Source organism: Pan troglodytes, chromosome 12, assembly GCF_028858775.2.
Source record: "Pan troglodytes isolate AG18354 chromosome 12, NHGRI_mPanTro3-v2.0_pri, whole genome shotgun sequence".
Lineage (NCBI taxonomy): Eukaryota > Metazoa > Chordata > Mammalia > Primates > Hominidae > Pan > Pan troglodytes.
Genome location: NC_072410.2, coordinates 50,850,692 through 50,870,336, shown reverse-complemented (window position 1 = coordinate 50,870,336; position 19,645 = coordinate 50,850,692).

Below are 19,645 nucleotides of genomic sequence, written 5' to 3'. Positions count from 1 at the left end.
CAAATTTGGTGGGGCGGGCAGTCCATGAAGGCTTCCTAGAAGAGTCATATCTGAACTGAGCCTGGACAGGTATGTAGCAGGTATCTAGGCAAGGCAGGCTGGGGTGGAGAAGTGTCCCAAAAGCAGGGATGAGTTTGTTGTGTCTAGAAATCATAGGGATCCCCTACCATGAAGTGGGTACAGAGGTTGACATTGGAAGGTGACAGTGATGTCCCAGAGGTTTCCTTCTGATGTGAGAGAGGTCTCTGTCATCTCAATTGTCTTGCTGGTCCACTATCCACGTGCCTGCCCTGTTACTAGCCCACCAAAAGTAGGGACAAGGATGCAGAAGATTGTAGAGGTACCCACAGACCCCACCTGCTGTTCCCCTCAATGGAGGAGAGACTGTGTGACTCTGGGAGGCGCCTGATGGATGGGCTTCCTCTCAGGCAGTGTTATGAGATCCCCCTTGAATTTCCACCCTGTGTCCTGTGATGCTCAGGTCTGGAGCCAAGGCGGTGGTGTAAACAAGGCCTGGCCAGTGAGGGCGGGTGTGTTGTTTGCTGATAGATGTCAGCTGGAACAACCTGAACTGGCCCCACTGGTCCCTAGGGGCAACAGGAACAAAGTGGGGAGGATGCGGGTCATGCCGGGCTCTTCCAGGCAGACCAGCTGTGCTCCCCACACACAGGGTGGCCTTGGGCAGCACAGCCAAACCTGCCTTGCAGGCTTGGGGTGAGCCAGAGAGGCAACCTCTTGCCCTGGCGTGAGCCCACCCTGTGTGTGGCCATAGCTTCCATGACCTGCCTGGAGCCCCAGCTCAGCTAAAGCTTTTGTAGGGTGCAGCCACCCACCATAGCAGAGCCTGCCACACACCCTGAGGATTCAGTGTCCTCAGCACTCAGTGACTAGGGGCTACAGGGACCACTCATTCATGGGCGAGGAGATCCCACTTGTGTGGATTTGTCTTGACATGTCATAGTACCTCCCCTTCCCTCTGGCTCCATCATGGTTTCCGAATCATCCTTTCTTCTATACAACAATCCCTCCTCACCGCTGACACTATCCATCTAAAGCCATCATCCGCCCACACCACTCCCTGCCCCTGGAGGGACACTGCTGTTTATTGCGCACCAGCTCACATGGCCACCAGCCCCACCCTGTGAGATCGGGACCCTGACCCAGCTGGAGCATCTGTTCACATCCTCTGTTGATTATTTAAGCGGCGTCTGTCTGCATAGAAGGGTTACAGCATTCTGAAGGGCTGCTGTCCAGCCTTTTCTCCAGGGCTAGCTGCTTTGTTTAACCAGCCTTTGGGCTCCTGGGCAGGTGGTCCCAGGGACTCTGCAGCTGCAGAGATGGCTCTGGGCTCCCACTACCCTTCTCCAGCTTGGCCTCATGCCAGGCAAGAGGCAGGAGCAGGTACCCTTCCTCCCTGCCGGGACCTACTCCACTGTGCCCTCCATCCCTTGTGTCCCTGGAGGCACAGCATGCCGGGAAGGCTGCTCCCTGCTGGCCCTGCTCACTGCCCCTGCTCACTGCCCCATGCTGGGGAGGGGGAAGTGGCATCCTTTTCACATGGCAGCTCCACTGATGCCCACAGCAGCACATTCCAGGCCCCAGATCCTTCCAACCAGGACTGTTCCATTCACGAGTCACAGCTCCACAGCAGCCACGTCTCTGCCATGTTCTTGAAAAACAGAGAAGGAAAAAGAAATGTCACAATGACCACTGCACTCGCCATTCCAGGGCTTCTGAGGCCTTTGGTGAAAGCCAACTTGAATCCAAAGCTGGCAGGGGTGGCAGTGGGTGGGGCCAGAAAGGCGGCTGCTGATTGATTGTTGGTAGAAATCACGAGGTTTCGCCGGAAGTCAGCCCCTCCCCTTCCTCCAGCTTCTTCCCTTCTGCCTTCTGGAGAGGTCAGGGATGCCTGGCGGGCGGCCGTGGCTGCCCCTTCAAAGGTGCTTCCAGGATGCAGACCTGGAAAGGAGCTTAGGAATATGATGACTGTCTATCTGTAGCCCCAAGCCATGTCTGTGTGTGACAAGACCAAGGGTGGTTCAGGAGGCAAAGCATTTGAGAAGCAGATGGCTCTGGAAAATCTGGCCTGCAGGGGTGAGACACTTCCAGGCCATCAAGTCCAAACTCTTCTCTTATAGATGGTGAAAACTGAGTTCTGCCAGCACTGACCTGGGATTTCTGAACTCAGGGTGCTAGGAGCCCTATGGGTTATCCAGGCCTGCCCTTTAGTTTCCTTCCTCATGCTCCCTCTACATACATGTGTGCATACACACATGCACACACATGTGTACCCACACACACAGCTAATTCACTGACACCTCCCTGACTTTAAGATTGTGAGAGTGACATGAGACACATACATGGTGCATGCCTTACACTTACAGGGAGGCCATCACACCTGAATAGGTGCAGCGAACTCTGAGAGGTCTCGGCAGGGTGGAGACAGAACCTGACTGCAGCAGGCCCCTCCTGACCTGGGGTTTTCTCGCTGAAGCAGAGAAGGTAGACTGCAGCCCTTTGGCTAGATATTGGGGAGACCAGGAATATGGATAAAATGAGAGAAGGTTTTGGGAACATCAGAGTGGCCCCAAAGAAGGGAATCCCTGAACCCAAACCAGCTGCCCGGCTACTGCTGGTAGCCCAGGTTCTGAGGCTGAGGAATGGGGAAGCCCCATCCCCACTCTTCAGCACCCAGTTGATTGGAAGAGGGAGGAAGCTGGCAGCTGGGGAAAGGTCTTGGGCCAAACATTTTTCCACTGGTGAATCAGAGGACAGCAGTAACAGGAGCCAGGCTGGCCTGACCCCAGCCACCTCTGTGAGTCATAGCTGAGGTCCCTGTGCTAATCTTAACCCCTCAGAGAGGACTTGTTGGGACTTGCCACCAAATCTTGACCACCAAAATAGTCTTGGAGCTGACGTGGCCCTGGAAAGCCCTGGCCCATCACAGAAGGGGTCAGAGAATGGAGCCAGGGTGGAGAGGGCTGGTCTGGGAGTTAGGCTGTGCCCCAGCTCTCCCGTGACCTTGAGCAACTCACAGTGAAGTGTTAGCAAGATGGGCTCCCAGGTCCCTCCCAGACATTCTCCCAGACCAGAGCCAGACTGGGTCTGAGAAGGAAGGAACCGGGACCTGAGGCAGCAGAAGGTTTTCAGGCCAGGTCTGGCCCTGCCCTCATCACAGTTGCTCACCAAGGTCCTCGCCTTTTACAGTGCACAGCTAGTGACAGCAACCTTGGTTCTGGGGCCAGCTGCATCCAAAATTTGTTCTGGGATTTTTGACAAGTTGCTTCACAAATCTCCTTTCTACAGGGAAGGCAGTACAGCTAGTGGTTTAAGGCACTGGACTTTGAAGTCAGACTAACCCAGGTGAGAATCACTTAGTCGCTGGGTGTCCTGGGGCAAGTCATTTAAACGTTCAGCAAATTTCAGCTGCTATCATTACCAGCTAGTATGTCTGGGCCTCAATTACGTCTTCTATTAAAAAAAGAGGATAGCAAGAATGATTTCTAAGTCCCTTTCTCTAGCTGTCATTTTCTCTAATCAGGTCCTTGACCCTGCACAATCAATTCAGGGACTGGGACCTTGTGGCAAATGACAGAACAATGAGTTGAGGAAACATCTCTGGGACTACAGAAAAGGGATTTAAGATGCAACACAGGGACTCTGGTGAAACAGAGATGAGCTCTGGAAAGGCTTGGTGCAGGAGCAGGAGCCAGGCCAAGTTCTGAAGCTCAGTGCAGGGGGCTGAGGCTCGGGTCTGGGAGACTGGAACCTGAGCCCTGATGGCTGGGAGGAAGCCTTCTCCCCAGCTCAGGCTGAGCCTCAGGTTTCCACTGCATTCTGAGCAGAAGAATCTTTCTTTTCACATCGTTTCCCCAGATAATCTTTTCATCATGGTCTGAATGACCATTGTGTCAAATTATCTTAAAAGATTATTGAAAATGTTGCACCCCCTCCTTTTCTCCTAGTGTGCTGGTGTGCGTGCATGTGTGTGTGTGTGTGTGTGTGTGAGAGAGACAGAGAGAGAGAATGGGGGGAAATTGAGCGAGAGAAAGAACAAGAGAGATGCAACTGTGAGTATCCATTCGTGTCCTGTTAGGGCCATATGAACAGACAGATAGGGACATCCTTACTGTCTCCCAGGGATGCTGAAGCCATGGCCGGATGCTAAGGTGAGAAGGTGGGGGCCTAGAAAGGTTGGACCTACAGCACCAAACTCTTGCACAGGCCAGAAAGAGGCCCTGCTTTCTTCATATCCAACACTAGGACCTGTCTCCCAGCAGGTCCTAGAGCCCCAGAGACAACAGAAGCCTTCTTCTCCCGGTGGGAATGAGTGTGGGGACCTCACCCTCCAGGGAGCTTGCATGGGGCCAGGGTGAGGGCAGAAGGGATGGAGGTGACCCCTCTTGGGAAGGTAAGACCATATGTGAGCCTAAAAGGAAGATGGGTCCTGGGAGGGGTGTGGTGCTGAGTCTGGAGCACCTCATGCGGGTGGGCCTGTTAGACTTCCTCCTCCCAGTCAGGAGAGTCCAGGAGCACTCAGACGTCCTGGGTGCCTGGCAGGGGAGACAAGTCCAATGGATCTGGGATGCAGGGTGCTGGTGGCACAGTGAAGACACAATGGACATTGTTTATAGTGTTGCCAAAGGCTGGAGACTGCAGAGGCCGCTAAGGAGTGGAGAGTGGAGGAGAAAACTACAATTAAATGGCAACCCCAGCGCCCTCTCAATTCCTGCCCTGATAGGGAGGAGAGGGCAGAGCTAATATGGAAAGGGTAGGAAGGGACAGGGCAATCCCTTGACAGAGAGAGCTTTGACTCAGGGGTCAAGGGAACAGCTGTGGAAGCCTCGGGCACATCTGGCTGGGGCTGGGCTGGAAGAGGGTGAGCCTGTGGCTGGCAGGGAGCCAGGGATGTGGTAGAGACAGATAGGGCCTGTGTTTACTGTCCAGCTGAGGTGTTGCAACAGGAAGCTGGCTGGGGGTGGCAGGGAGGAGGCTGCTCAGGCGGAAACTATTTATCTGAAACAGAAGGAACAGCTGGGGAGGGAGGCCAGGCGCAGCAGCCAGCTTTCCAAGGCCACGCAGGATGCCCGTGCCATGGCAGCGAGCCACCCTATCTCCTGCCCAGCCTGCCTGCCTCGCTGCACATCCAGCCCTGCTGTCCTTGTCCAGAGCAGAGCCAGCTGACCAGTCGTCCCCATTCCTAGTCCCCAGCTGGGGCTGTGCTTCCCAGTGGGATGCCCCACCAGACTGCAGGTTTGGCCTGTGGCTGACTACGCTGTGAGGATCCACCATGTGCCAGGCATTGTGAGATAGGTGTGTGTGTTCTCCAGTTTCCAAAGGTGAAAACAGAGGGCATAAGGGATTTGTCCAGGACCACACAAGAAGTTAGCATTGTGGAAGAAACTGCAACCCAAGTCTGTCATATTTACAGAATCGCTCAGGTGTTCCTGCACACGTGGAGGTGGGCTGTGGGCCTGCCCTTGGCCCTGTGGGACTCACCTTCATCCAGCTCACAGCCCACCACCTGAGAAATCAGCAGACCCCACAAACACCCCCTCCCACCAGGAAATGATCCCTCTCCTAAGTCTCTGCACCCACAGCTGGGCACATGGGAACAACAGCAGCCTCTGAGCAAAGATTTCCTATCACAACCAGGTAAGAGGACCCAGTCTGGCAGAAATCTCCTGGAACTCTCCCTCACCTCTACGGAGGGATCTCCAGAATGATTTGGAAGCCTAGGAAAACCGTGAATGCTGACTTCCCTCCTGAAGGAGGCCCGGAGAAGGTGGGAGCATAAAGGAGCAAAGTGGCCCCACTTATGAAGACCTCTGGATTTCCGTCCAGTTTTGAGATGGTGAAGAAGAGGCAGGGGGAGCTCTACCAAAGCAGGACAGGCTTCACCTCATCCCCACTTTAATACCCATCACGGAATGGAGGCTCCAGCCCCACATTCAGTTGATTCTCAGGGAATGTCATTTCCCACCTGGAGGGATGTTGCATTGCCCATCTCACTTTGTGCCCCAGCTGACACTGGGACCTACCTCCTCCAGGTCAGGGTCTTCGCCTCCTACCTCTCTGTATCCATTCATGGAAGGGGGATGAAATCAACAAGAATGGAACATCTAGTATGTGTCCCTTCATGGGCCAAGCACTGTCACTTTCAGTCCTTGCACACTCCTATGAAGCAAATGTGGCCACCTCCAGTTTTCAGATGAAGAAACTGAATCTCAGAGACAAAGGGACTGGCTCAAGTTCAAATAATGAGTCAGCAGCTGGCTTAATTTCAATGGTTGCGTACTGCACACATATTGCATGTCTGTGTGTTGGTAAAGATAAGTGAAGTTATGCCACATAACAAATAGTCCCTACATCTTAACAACAAAGGTTTATCTTCCTCTCACTGAAAATCTGCAGCAGTACTCTTCAGGGCAAGTATCTTTCAAACTTGTTTGGGGCTGGCTTAATCTGGGGCTTTGTCATCTCATCAGAAGACTTCTCATTCACTGGGGTGGGTGATGAGACTGTTCACTGATGAACTGGTCAGAACTAGCCACATGGCCCTGCTCTACCTGCAGGGGAGCAGGACAAATGGGGGAACAGATGGAATGCTGGTGGGCATGTGGAGTATCTACCACGGCCATGGATGATGCCGGACACTGGGTCCAGTAGCCTGTGCTGGACCCTAAATGACTTCCCACACCCCCTGGGAAGTCCTATCACTATGAATGCCCTCAAGGGGCTCTGAGCTCTACAGTTGCTCTACCCAGGCCGAGCTACTTCAGCTAGTGTAAGCGTAGGGCCCAATCTCAGGTAAGCCTGGAAGGAAAAACCTCTGTGATAGAATTCAAATTAGACCAAGTCCATATTGAAGTCCTATCTTCTTAGTGGCTAACTTTCCTAGGTAACATTCAGTGGTGACCACCCACTGGGGTCACTTAGCTCTTTCCCTTTCCTGTGTCCTCTAATCCCTTCCCAAGAACAGCCTAGGCAGCAGCATTGCCCATCACCCCACCTTCATTTGCAACTGGAATACAGAGAAAGACCCCGGGGCCATCAGAAGTCCATCCCACTGACTCAACTCATCTTGTCCCCTGGCAAGAGGGGAACTCAGCTCTCACTCTTCTCCTCCTCCTTCCATCTTTCCTCCTCCTTTGCCCAGTACCATAGCTATTTCAATGATTCCAAAAATCCCTAGAGAAGTACAGTATTTTGTATCTGGGTTCCAGGTCCCCCTCATATATCTAGGGCTGAGCGGTTCCCACAAGCACCCCAACCCTACCTCAGAGGATCTCCTTTTTCTGCCACCAGAATTTCACTAAATGAGGCTCTGCTTTCCTATGCCCAGGACACAGGCATAAGAGAGCAATTATTTGTACTTATCCATCCAGGTCAGATGGGGAGAGAGCCTAGAGGAGCACTGGGTTCCTCAGGGACCTTTTCTGTCCACTCCACAGAGGAACAAGAAGAACCCATATGGTTTCAAAGAAGCAGAGAGCTTCCAGTTGCCTGGACTCAAGTCCTCTAGACTATTAGAAGGATTAACAAGATAATTACATAAAATGTTTAGCACAGCCTTCAAAAGATATTGGAAAAGCATATATAACAACATTACCTTTAAACTCTCTGGCCTAGACTGCTCTCCTGGGTCTCAGACCTGCATATGTGACTCCCCGACATTCCTACCTGGATACTGCACAGGCCAACCTGGTTGATGCCCTCCCAACAGCCATTCATCCTTCACTGCCCTTTTTCTTTTTGTCAGAATCCACCTCCCACATGGAGGCTGTGAAGACCAGAGAGTTGTTCTCCCAGCCTCCTTTGCAGCTAGGACGTGAGCATATGACTTCATCCTGATCAACAGACCGAGGGGCTTCTGGGAAAGTTTTTCTATTAATATAGGCTCAGGAATGGAAGCTCTGCCCTTTGGCCGGAAGTTACTATTTAAAGGTGGTGCCAGGACCTCCAGCAGCCACTTTGTGACCATGAGGGAATAAACCTAAGGTGCCAAGGTTGGCAGACCAAAAGTATGAGAGAATATTGTCATTATGTGATTGAATCAGTGAATGAACCCTGGGATTGTGTGCTATATAAGATAACATGTGCCTTTATTCTAAGCCACTTCCAGTTAGGTATTCTTTTACACCTCTTAATCAGCAAATATAAAAACAAACCCGTCAACTCCTTCCTGAATCACTCTTCCTCCAGAATTCCTCTTCTCAACAAGAGTTTCTTCTGCCAGAAATTCTACATCATCACTGCTTTCTTCTTCCTCACTTTTTCCATCTAGACTGTCACCAACCACCTTGACTCTCCTTCCAAAATCACTTCTGTTTCTTGATCCTGCAGGACAACCTCCTACAGGGAGGTCACAGGAAACCCCCTATGACCACCTCCTGCTGGTTTTCCTTGATTCTGGTTTCTTGCCTTCCGCTCCATTCTCCACAGTCCACTGAGTGCCTCCCTGTCTTCTCTGGATGTGCCATGCTCAGTCACACCTCCAAGCTCTTGCATTTGCTGTTCCGTCTGCTAGAATGCCCTCCTCACTTCTTTTCACTGGACTCCTTCTTTTCACAAGGTGTTATTTTGTGAACCCTTTATTGACTCGCCCAATCAGAGCCCATTGAACTTGCTTTGGTGTTGTACTCATCGGCCCTTTTTAGCAATCAGCGGACTGTAATGCCTCATTACCCATGTATCTCCCCTGTAAGACCACACCTTATTGAGGTGAGGGAGGGTGTCTCAGTCACCTTTGGACTTCCAAGATCCAACAATGCCAAGCAGCAGCTACTTAGAAATTCTTAGCACAGTGAATGAACAGCTACGTAGAATAAGTTGACTTCTTCTTGAATGTGGACACCTGTCGTGGTTACCTATTGCTGTGTAACAAAACTTACTGGTTGAAAACAAAAGTGACATTTATTTTGCTCACAAATCAGAGATTTTGGCTGAACTCAGTGGAGACAGGCAGTCTCTGCTCCACCTAGCATTAGCTGGGTTGGGTCAAGGGCTGGGGCTAGAAGCATCTGAAGGTCCGTCTATGAACATGTGTGAGAGTCAATGCCAGCTGTTGGCTGGACCTTAGCTGGTGCTATAAGCTAGAAAACTAATGTGCAGCCTCTTGTGCGCTGGGCTTCCTCACAGTGTGTGGCGAGGTTCTGGGGTGAACATTCCAGCAGAGCCAGGCAGTGCTGCAGTGACTTTGATGACCCAGCCACAACGGTCACACGGCATCACTATCACATTCTACTCATCCGGACAGTCACACATGCCTGCCTAGGTTCATGGGGAGGGGAAATAGGTGCCACTTCTTGTTGGGGAATGACAGGTAATATGGTTTGGATTTCTGTCCCTGCCCACAACTCATGTCATATTGTAATCCCCAGTGTTGGAGAAGAGGTCTGGTGGGAGGTGACTGGATCATGAGGGCAGACCTCCCCCTTGCTGTTCTCATGATAGTGAGTGAGTTCTCACGAGATCTGGTTGTTTAAAAGTGTGTAGCACAGCCCCCTTTGCACTTTTGCCTCCTGTCCCATCCATTTAGGACATGCCCGCTTCCCCTTTGCCTTCTGCCATGATTGTAAGTATCCTGAGGCCTCCCCAGCCATGCTTCCTGTGGAACTGTGAGCAAATTAAACCTATTTTCTTTATAAATTACCCAGTCTCTGGTAGTTTTTAATAGCAATGTGAGAACAGACTAAGACAACAAGGTTCAGGAAGAACATGTTGGACCAGAAATATTGTTGTAGCCATTTTTTTGTTTTTTGAAAATGCAATCTCCTGGCCCAGCACAGTGGCTCACGCCTGTAATCCCAGCACTTTGGGAGGCTGAGATGGATGGATCACAAGGTCAGGAGTTCGAGACCAGCCTGGCTAACATGGTGAAACCCCATCTCTACTAAAAATACAAAAGTTAGCCAGGCGTGGTGGCATGAGCCTGTAATCCCAGCTACTCGGGAGGCTGAGGCAGAAGAATCTCTTGAACCTGGGAGGCAGTGGTTGTAATGAGCTGAGATCAACCCATTGCACTCCAGCCTGGGTGACAGAGTGAGACTCTATCTCAGGAAAAAAAATAAATAAAATAAAATGCAATCTCTTTTCATGCCTTTTTTAAAGTATTTTAAGTCAACTCTTTGTCTGCCATTCTCCCCAAACTGTCGTTTGTCTTCCTTATGAGATGCATGCCCAGGCCTCCCTTGTCCCCTCCTCATAGTGCACTTCTCTGCACATGGCTTGTGGTTTGGTGGAGTGAGCTGGTAACAAGCTGTTAGGAGAGCTGGGTTTGGGACCCAGCTCTACCACATTCGGATTCTGTTAATTTGGATAGGTCACTGGAATTTCATGGGCCTCATTTATTTCCTTGGTAAATAGGAGCTGATGGTCCCTGTGCAGAGGGCTAAGTGAGGTCAGGGCTGAGAGGAGTGGTCGTGGACATCAGGGCAGGGTGTGAAGGCAGCATGTCTCAACCACGGTTCAGTTGCAGGAAACAGAAGACACTGAATCTCTGCTAAGCAGAAAGGGACTTAACACCAGTAATTAGGTGATTACAAAATCACTAGAGGGGCTGGAAGAGTGGGATTGAGGCTGACCTTCTGGGAAATACTTTCTGGATGTGGCCAAGGGAGCTTGTACGCCCATCAAAACCAGGATGGTGAGGAGTCAGAAGGCTTCTATGGGACTGGGGTCAGGAAGTCACCACCACCACCCCACAAGTGGGTCTCAGTGTTCAGAAGCTGATGACTGGTGTCGTGGTCATCAGGGTTGTTCACCAAGTGTTTCTAGTTCTCCCACAGGCAGATGGTAGGATTAGCCTTCTCTGCCCCCCTGGAGTTAAGTGACCCTGTGACTCAATGAAATATGTGCCACTTCGTAGTAGAAGCTTTAAGTACTATTCTGTAGTTTTCTGTATTCTCTGTTTCCTTTGTCACAGTGACCTCAATGCTCCAAGTGATGGTTTTTCCACCAGCCTGGGTTCCCAAGTGTGGTAAACAGAGGCCAGCAGCCCCAACCACCCATGTGATGTGGGGCTTGCTTATTTCTTAGCATAGTGTAGCCCATTCTGATGGGCACAACTGGACACTGGGACATTGCTTGCCTTAGTTATGCTTGCCCAAGGCAAGAGCCAAAGCAGTGGGAAGATAGCACTTGCTGCAATTCCACTTTCCAAATCCCACATCCAGGGGGCAAAACCTGATTTGCATCCAGAATCATAGCTTTAGAGAAGTCTGGGAAATGTAGCTTTTAGCTTCCCAGCTTCTGTGATACTAGGTGTCACTCCCAATGGATTGATACCAAGGGCCCACCCTTGATATCACACCCACCACAGCATACCCACCACAGCAAACACACCCTGGGGTTCTAAGGGTGTTCCAGCTCAAAGCCAGGGAGAGAGGAGTCTGCAACCTGATAGTTGGGCTGGGTAAAGGGACTCGAGGTACAAAATCACATGAGATGGACTTGGAAGGGCAGGTGGAGGGGAGGGAGCCGGGTTAGCCTTCTACCTCAAATGAAGACCATGATAATACACAGAGAGAGGGAGAGAGAGTCTGTGTGTTCTATGTGATGCCTGAGAACATTTAAAGGACCCTAGGCATAGCTGATTGAATATATTTTGCTTTATAAGTATTGCTTTGTAAATTATCAAATGCTGTGTGAAATACTTCCATTAGACTATGAGCTCTGTATGGGCAGGGAGCATGCCTCAATCATCTATGTACCCTTCACATCTAGTACAGTGTTGGGCACATAGTAGGTGCTCAATAAATGTTTTATGAAGGAAAGAATTTGCCAATGTTCCACTGAGAAATTATCTTGGAGAACTAGACCCAGTGTTCCCAGTGTGGTCTGACTAATCAGAACCTGGTGGGAACGCCCCTCCCTGGGTCTCAATATTATACTTCTATTAACGTGGCCCAAGATTGCATGATTCTCCTTGGCAGCCACACTGCACAGATGATTCATATTGAGCTTGAGGTCAACTGGAGTCTCTGGGTCTGTTTCACATGAGCAGCTATTAAGTAAGGCAAGGCTTCCCCATCCTGTCCATATGCAGTTGATTTTTTGAACTGAATGCCTTATGTAACATTTCATCCTGCTGAGTTATAGTCCATCCTTCAACTTCTCAAGATCTATTTGCATCTTAAGTCTTTTCATTCAATAGGCTATTCATTTCTCTTAGAGTTGCTTCATCCACAATGGTGTCGCAGAGGAGTTCTCTATCTCTATGCACTTTCATGACAAAAATGCTGCACAAGTCAGGCCACCAGGGACCTCCCTGCATGTGGATGTCAACTTTTTAATCAGTGTAAATAGAGAATAATCACTTAGCCATCTCTGATTCTGTCCACAAAATGGACAGACTGTCCCAAACTGAAACAATGAAGTATACAGAACTCCCTTGATCTCTGGGACCTACACCAGAAGGGGGAATGAGTTCATTCGGGAGCATTTGCCTTTCACAAAGCCACACTGGCTCCTAGAGATCCTCACATTCTCTTATGGGCTGTCAAAGACATTTCTTGGTTTATCAATATGTATCAAGAATCAGGAAGATGTTCAAATTATTAGAACTACTAACCCACAGCAAAGTTAACAGCTGTTATCTAAGAGTCCGGAGGCAGGGAGATGGCTGAGTGGATTGTGAGATATCCTCTCCATGGAACAGCATGTGCACCATTACAACAATAATTCAAAACACTTAAAAACCCAAAAAACTATGTGGTGAACACAGACAACAAACTTAAATAAAATGTGAACTCGAAAAAGCAAGCTACATGTTTATGTGCACTCCACGAAGGAGGATATGTAAAGTACTATGCATGCATGGGGAGGATTCAGATATTGTACAAATTGGGTGAGGGAGACCAGATGATGGGTGATTTCTCCTCTCTATTTTGCAAACTTTTTTTTACAGAAAGCAGCTTCTGAGGCAGAGGTTGAGTGAAGGCATTTTCCTGGGGATAGTGGCCCAGACAGAAGGCTGGGAATGAAGTGGGGAGTAGGGAGGGAGCTGACCTCCAGGATAGATGGCTGGTTGCTAGGTCCCCTGGCATTGCCCAGGAAGGCACAGGAAATGCACCTCAGGGCTGCCTGCCTTGGGGGACAGTGGGGAGCATTTCTCAGCTTCTGCTTCACGTTGCTCTGAGGTAGGGGCCATAGAGCATTAACTCTCTGGCGATTCCGGGTTATGCATGTGAGGAGATTCCTGGGGAGCCCCTGCTGCGGCACCCGCAGAGAAGCCCTTGGGGGTGGGAGGCACCCTCAAGTGTTGCTCACTGATGGTGCAGCATTGCTGAGGTCAGAAGTCAGGCAGGACTGAGAGAATCCAATGCACTGTACAGGATGGATCTGACCTAGCTCTGCTAATGATTTTATAAATACAAAAACCTGCCCTGTTCTATGGCTGGAGATAGGCTTCCCTGTCTCTAGCTTCCAAAATCTATCTTGAAAATCAAAAGTCTTTATCCATCTCTGGTTTCCACCTTTCTTCTCTTATCTAAGGGGTTTTGTAGGTCATTTCTCTTGGAGCCCAAAACCCAACTCATGGCAGTCTATTAGAGTGACTTCTGTGCTCTCCCAGACCAAGCCAAACTTCTCCTGGGTGTCAGGTGGCCGCCCCCACATGCACACTGTTCCGAGGGAGGCTTGCTCACTCTCCAAAGAAGATAGGAGCATTTTCAGGAGGCAAGGGTTCAGCCATCCCTCTCATCAAAGGCCCTCGTAAGTTTTGAGGCATTCTGCCCTGGGGTCTGCCTTCTTGACACATTTGTACCATCTGATCTGAGGACTTGGGTTTTTTTGGTGGGGGAGTTATTTTTGTTCTTGGCTATATGCTGAATTTCCCTTCTCCCACCACCCTATTTCTTGTTTGGTGGCGGTGGTGGTTTTTGTTTTTTTGTCTTGGATTTTTCAAGGGGCCACATTGATCTTTTGAGTCATCTTCTTTGGGCCACTATATTCTCTCTACTTGAAAGCAATCTACTTTCTCAAGGTCCACCCTACACAACTGGTGTTGCCACCACTCCCTTCCTGTAACATTGTGAAGGATGATAAAGTCCTTTTCTTCCCACGCCCCTGTCATTTTACCACTGTGCCCCTCTTAGTTGATCAGAGTTCAGTGTATCCTGCCAGTTCCACTTGTTGCTTTTTGAGAGATTAAATTATCAGCCGGCAAGAATGTAGCAGTCATCCTGGCTTTAGCAGATGTCCTTGTAACTACACTCCCATCACTCTGGCCAGGAGCTGGCTTCCGACACTTCAGGGCCTTGATCTTGGACTTGGAGACATACTTCCCCTTCACCTTCCACAAGAGGGCCAGGAGCTCTCAGCCCCCAAGGAGGGGCCTGGGAGAGAAAAGTTGATTAAAAGGCTGTTTTCCCAGAGCAGGTCTTGCAATCTGTTGGAAGCAGAGAAGTGGAGAGTGCCAGGCTTCAAATCTCGGATGCACCACTCACTGGATGTGATTTGGGACAAGTTATTTAACCTCTCTGGGCTTCAGTTTCCACATCTGTAGTTGCTAGAGCTTTCTTGATCTTTCAAAAAAGTGTCAGGTTTTCCACAAAGCCACCATGACTTCTGCCTGGCTGACAGCAGTTGCAAGATGCCATTGACTATGCCCTGATTTCAGAGAGGCTGAAGTGAAAAAAAAAATGTGCATCTTAGAACCAACGAAATAGTGTAGTATCTACCCATAGAGTTGCTGTGAGAATTACATAACTTAAAATATGTGTAGCGCCAAGAGCAGTGACTGGCACATAGCACCATCTGTGTGTTAGCTATTTGGCTACTGAAGAGAAGAATGGCATTGATGAAGGTCTCTGAGGAATGGACGATGAAATGACTCACTCTCCATGGTTCTGCTCTGTAGAACAGGAAATCAACTGTCCAGGGAGGTGCAGTCCCAGCCCCTCTTTCATCCAGACGTATAATGTGCCATGTGACTAATTCTCACCAATGGTATATGGGGGTCTCTTCTGAGCTAAGAGATTATGAAAAATAGTGTGCCTTCTCCACATCCTGCCCATCCACTGGATAATGGAGAGGCCTCTGAGACCCTGTGGGACAATGGAGCGGCAAGAGGGAAGAAACCAGGATCCCTGAGTCACCACTGGAGGAAAGTCCTTGGTCAGCCAATAACTCCTACCTTGGATGGCCGTATAAGTGACAGACGAACCACAGTTGAATGAGGCACTGAAATTCAGGGGTTAATTTATGCCAGCACCTTAACTAAACACACACCAATGTGGGCAGCTGTGGGGAGGAAGGGCACCTGTGGTGGGAGCTTGGAGAAATGGAAGAGTGCAATGAACTACAAAGTCAAGGGCTCGCTCAGCATATGCCAGTGCCTCAGAAAACAGTTGACAACATGCAGCCCACCACTTGCCTCCCCAACGCAGTGCTGACTTTATATTGAAGTTTTCATCAACAGACCATTCATTCAACATGTAATACATCTCTACCATGTGTTAGCACGAAGTCCCAGCATGACGGGGCTCTGCTGGGTGTGGTCCCAGCACGGCCCCCCGTCCTGTGGTCAGGCCCCCTCCCCGCAGCCCATACATCATCCTGATGTGCAGAAGAGACCCCATTAATCACAACACCTCATTTGCCAATGTGACTTCCTCGGCTGTGTTCCGCCAGGGAGGGAGGCCCAGCCGTCCTGAGGTGGGTGGGTGGCTGGCTGTCCGGGACGGCAGCCTGCACCCTGCAGATGGACAGCATGGCTTCCAAGCCTCAGTTCTGGGCCCTAGAGACAGGCTTCTGGGGGCATCTGTCTGTGATGGGGTCACGGAGGCAAAGCTGAGAGGTTTCCTCAGGAAGCTGTCAGGAGACCAGGGGCTACTCCAGCTCCACCTGGAAGGTTGCAAAACCCCAGCAGCACTACCTGAAGTGAGCTCTGAGTTTTATTTCTTTTTTGTTTAAAAAAATAAAAAATCCAAACACAAAATGGTTTGTCTGCATTTTCATTCAGTATGTGAATATCAAGATTAAATGGCCTGCGGCTGCTCCTCTGTTCACCTCTCAGATCATAAAACCTCCACAGTGACTGAAAGCAGGAGCCCATCTAGTGGCTTTCTGTTTCCCGCTCTGTCTCCCCAGGGCGAGTTACAAGGAGTCCAAGTTACAAAGTGCAGGCTCCAAGTGGCCCGGCCCCAGGTGGCCTCAGAAGTCCCTGGAATGAGGTTCTCAGAATCCCAGGGCCACAATTGAGTGTGACAGGTTGACCCACGTGGATCCACATTTTCCAAGGTGCCCCTTCTAGGTGCCCAGGCAGGGAGCTGCTGAGCAGCCCCTTTCCCCAACCCCAGCACTTGCCTGGTCCAGTGAGTGGGCTCTAGACAGGGAGCTGGAAGGACTGTCCAGAAGACAGTGGCCCCGCCTGCTGGTGAGATGAGCCCCTCGCATGCGAGCTCCGTCTCCTCTCACCCCTCCCCAGGATGGCTCCACTGCAAGCCCTTCACAGTGATTCGCACCCATGAGCATTTTACCCAACAAAATGTTACAACCTGGGAAAGATGAATTTGCTCCAAAATACAAAAGAGAAAAATTGGAGATAATAAATATTTAATGAATGCATTCAAATTTTATTAATTGTTCAATTTCGTCCTCATGAAAGTTTCTTTCCATTTGAAAACAATTTGTACCTTCGATTTTCTCGCCTTGTACAGATGTCTGGGTCTGATGATGGCTGGGAAGTCAGAGCCAATCGTAAACTAAGTGAGTAAACTTAAGCCAAATAATTTCCAAAGCAAAATTATAAAAATTCTTTCCAAGTATTTTATAGCAAAATAATTCCATTTAATGTGGGATGTGGGTGCATTTTAATTCTTTTATATACTCTGGGGTGGGACCTACAAAAGTTAGACTGTCTGGTTCCCAGGAAGGCCCCACTGCTTTCCCTCTTCCTTTCCTCTCTCCCTCCCTCTCTCCTCCTTTTCTCTTTGCTCCTCAAAATCCTTTCCCTCTGCAGTTTCAAGGAAGTATCAAAGAATCTCCTGCCAAAAATGTTAATTTTTATAAAGATTGATTTGTTACATTTCTGAGGTCTCTCCTGAAGAGAGTCACTGGTGCTGATAGGGGTTGCTATTTTTTGTCTCTTCTAGTCCCTCAGCTATTCTTACGAACAACAGTCCACTGCAGTGGACACTTCCTCACAGCAGAAGAGCTGAGGAAACTGCCCCTGGCTCCTCTGTGGCTGGCTGGCCACCTCACTCCGGCTGTAGGGTACTGGGCTAACGCCGTAGGGCATGGAGTCAGTGAATTTGGAGATAAGCCTAAGGGCTCAGCCAGCAACCAATCCATATGCAACCTGCGGTTTGGCTGACAGGCCCTTTTTCAACCAGACAGGTTGGTCACCCAGCAGCCTAGCACCTTTTTGCCAAAATGCTCGGCACCCCCAGGGCTCACGGATGGCCTCCTGTCTCCCAGGAAAACTGGCCTTGAGCACCTGAGTGACTCATGGGGCGGACTCATGAGATGCGGCCCATAGGCCCCTCAGCAGGCCTGGCCATTCACAGAACCTAGGGTGCGGCTGAGAGAGCTCCTGGCTCAGGAGAGAGGACCCAAGGATACTCCCTGGAGGCCCACCTGGGACCTTCTCTAACAACCCTGGGGAGGGCCAGTTGTCTCAGCCTGGGGGAGCAAGTTCCAGACTATTTTCCAAGGGCCTCCTAGGAGGTTAGCTACACCTAACTCTGCAGTTCCCCTTGCCAAGCCCCTCACCCCCTGTACCCCAAATGGCAACTCTTGAACAGCCCTGCTCTGCTGCCTCAGCCCAGAGTCTCTGTTCCAGCAGCCTCCTCCTGCACTGCTCAGGGCCCCAGCCCTACACCGGGCTAACTCTCCTGTCTTCTTCAACACTGAGCTAAGGTGCCACCTCTTCCCAGCTCCTTCTAAGATACCAGGAAGGCTTCCCCAATCAACTCTCCTCTCCCCCAGGCCAGACTGATATATAGATAGATGATGATGATAGATAGATAGATAGATAGATAGATAGATAGATAGATAGATAGACAGACAGATAGATACATATATACATACATAGATTTAATTGTCACCTCCATCAGACTGTTAGGACACATAGGGAGCATTATCTGTCACTGTGCTGCCCCCATTCCCAGCACAGAGTTGGGCACACAGTAATGATGGATGGGTGGATGGATGGATGGTTGGAGGAGGGCAAGTCTTGGGTCGAGCAGGAAGCTGGCAGATGTCCAGGGGGTCTAGAATTAATTGCCAGCAGCTGCTGTCTTCAAACCTCCCCTGGATAGTGTGGGCTCTTGTGAGGCCCAGCGACGAGGCTTGGGGGCCAGATGATTTCCAGTTTTGCTCTGCCCCTCTTCTATCATCTTTTGGGTGACAAGTGTGAGTGTGTTCTCATCTAACCAGGAATATGAGGCCCCAGACCATCTGTCAGCCAGCACGAGCTCTGCCCTTCCTCCCCAGCAGCAGGGACAGGATGGAGAGGGTATGCTGTGATGATTAAGGAGCAGCCTCCAGTGCCAGGCCACCTGAGCGCCAGCCCTGCTCCACCACCTGCTCACTGTGTAATTTGGGGTACATTATTTTACTTTACTGTGCCTCGGGTGAGAGTAGGACTTGCTTTGCTGAGTTGCTGTGTGGATTTAGATAAGTTGATATGCACAAAGTGCTCACACTAGTTCCTGGCACATAGTAAGGAATGTGTGGTTCTAGTGCCCGTAATGCTAAGCCAGGCCCCCAGTCACCAGCCTGAAGCAGGGTTGTGGTCAATGTGAGGTCGGTTAGCATCAGTCTGAATTCAGGGTCAAGATGTGGCTATAGTTCCACCATATGTGGTTTGGGGTCTCCCGAGACATGCTTAGCAAGTTCCTCATTAAGCCATGAACACCCCCTTCAGGAGGTAGGCAGATGTTCTGGCTGCAGGGTGTGCTGGGGACAGAGATGGTCTCCCCGCTTGCCAGCCCAGCATCCTCCGTGCCGGCCCATCACAGGGAGGGGCCCAGAACCCTCCTCACAGCCAGCTCCACGTGGCCGTGAGCACCAGGCACTGCCAAGGGCAGGCCCAGGCCCTGGCCATGCAGCACGTGGGAAACACTGGGCCTGTTGCCATGGTCCCTGCCCAGGAACAAGCTAAGTACCTACTATCCGCCTGCCAGGAGGAAGGAAGCCATATTCTGTTCTGGAAATGTCAAGTTGCTCCCCTGCCCCTCAGCTCTGCACCATGCAGTGCCTGCCCCAGATAAGCCAGGCAGATCTGCCCTAGGTCTCCACCTCCACAGCCCTAAAACCAGGCCTGGGGACTAATCAGAAGCAAAACCTACTCCAATTTCCCTTCCACCCAAAAACTGTCGGGACTTCTGTGTGATAAGAAAAGTCTGTGGGAATAAGGATATAGTGACACAGTATAGAGTGGCTTTTCTAAGGCTTGCTTTCTAGGAACCTGACAAACAACAAAATATGAGTAGTTCTATCCACACATCAAACCTGGCTAGAACCTCAAGACCCAGTTTGGTCTTCTCCAGAAAGCCTTCCCTGATTGCACCAACCCACTATGCCTTCCTTTTCTCAATTCTGTCTGCAACTGTTCTAAATTAGCCCCTAAATAAGCACATTTGACTAGGCCAGAGGCCAAGCTGAGGGCAGCAGAAGGGGTGGGAGCAGACGCCCT